We start from the raw sequence: 1,569 nt of genomic DNA, 5'->3' as shown, positions 1-1,569 counted from the left end.
TTGGCCTCTCAGAGAGCCACTTTGGCCTTTCAGAAAGCGATTTTCAGCACAGAGCGGGAAAGAATGCAAGCAAATAGCAAGTGTCCTTTCCCAGTGATTGAATGTGTGTCCTTGTGTAGAAACTGCACTCGCTTCTCTCAGCAAGCGAAAAAATTCCTGCGGTGCTGAGCCTGATGTACAGGTGAGAGAATGGCCAAGGATTTTGTGACCACCCGGGGCTTTGTGTCCACTATGGCCCACTCACACTAGGTCAGCTCAGAATAACCAAAAAGGGCTGACTGCTGATGCTCACTCACCCCTGGAGTCATTAATCACACAGCACTGCAGATGAGCCACATGGACACACAGTGGCCGTAACACACACACACACACACACACACACACACACACACACACACACACACACACACACACACACACACACACACACACACACACACACACACACACACACACACACACGTAGAAACACACACACACACACACACACGCTAGAGCCCATTTTAATTATTAAGCCAAATGCTAGATGACAGCATTGCTCCAGGTAGCCAGTCCTCAAGGCCTGTACTCCTGGTGCAATATCATACACTAAACACGGCAGATATGAATATTTCTGAGCAAAGCCCAGTTCACAAATAACAACACATCATGTTACATTAAGCTATGATAAACTGCGGCCTATATACACACATACATAGACACACACAGTAACATATCTGTAACTTTTCTCCTGAGCTGCATTTTACGCTCCTTAAACACAAACACGCACAATCGGATTATGGTATCTGGACCCCTGTATTCCCGAACAGGCCTCTCAGCTTGCAGCTGGGTTGCTATCAGGAGCAGGATCTCAGATAACATTCCCATTTACCGGTTATGAAATTCTTCAAAGAGGCCGCACGGCTGTGGTTGTCTGCGGTGTGTTGTGTTGGCATGGCACATGGAGAAATACTCTGTGGTGGATGTGTGTTACAGCATACATGTCACATGCAACAGTCCCTCTACTAAAGGCCTCTGGGAGAAAATGTCAGTTTAGAAAAAATAAACCCTCAGGGCTTGAGAAAAGTCTTTTGTAGGTGCTTAGAAACAAAAGGTACAAACTCCATTTTAAAATGCTATTACGTCTAAGACAAAAATCAAACTTAAATAGATGCTGATGAAGTTTGGCCGAAATTGATCGCCCCAATTTAATGTCAATGGATGTTTGTAAGACTTGGCAAAATAAGGGGCTGCAATGTGGAAAAATGCATCCAATATTGTTACAATGAAGGTTTGTATATTTTTCAGTCTGACATCTCTGGCCTGAAACATTACTTTGTCATGCTGTGAATCTCTTACATGTTGAGTTTTTTGCTACTGGTTACAAAAATATGTTCTAATGTTATAATCTTCTTTGTCCAAAGACAGCAGCTGTATACCTAGCCATGATGTACAAACTCTGCCACTTCACCTCGCTGCACTAAATTGTTAAAAAATATAAAGGAAAGTGAAAAGGAAGACTGAAATGCTTTGTGCCAGCTACTTTCAACAGTAGAGAGAGAAACGCATACTGCATAAGTTAATGTTAAA

At 43.0% G+C, this 1,569-nt stretch overlaps 1 protein-coding gene across 2 annotated transcripts in view; it reads right to left on the bottom strand.

The window, feature by feature from the left end:
• Positions 1-472: 472 nt before the first annotated feature.
• The window catches only part of si:dkey-12j5.1 (probable assembly chaperone of rpl4), a 24,498-nt gene continuing 23,401 nt past the window's right edge, over positions 473-1,569 (bottom strand). The window contains exon 11 of one of the 2 annotated variants that reach the window (XM_040117659.1): positions 473-1,569. This exon is cut by the window's right edge and continues 893 nt beyond it. The gene's annotated coding sequence lies outside the window, so the exon portion shown is untranslated. The other variant, XM_040117660.1, reaches the window with a different exon arrangement.

Source organism: Xiphias gladius, chromosome 22 (assembly GCF_016859285.1).
Source record: "Xiphias gladius isolate SHS-SW01 ecotype Sanya breed wild chromosome 22, ASM1685928v1, whole genome shotgun sequence".
NCBI lineage: Eukaryota > Metazoa > Chordata > Actinopteri > Istiophoriformes > Xiphiidae > Xiphias > Xiphias gladius.
The sequence above is the reverse complement of the archived record's forward strand: the minus strand, read 5'-3'. Positions and strand labels throughout refer to the sequence as shown.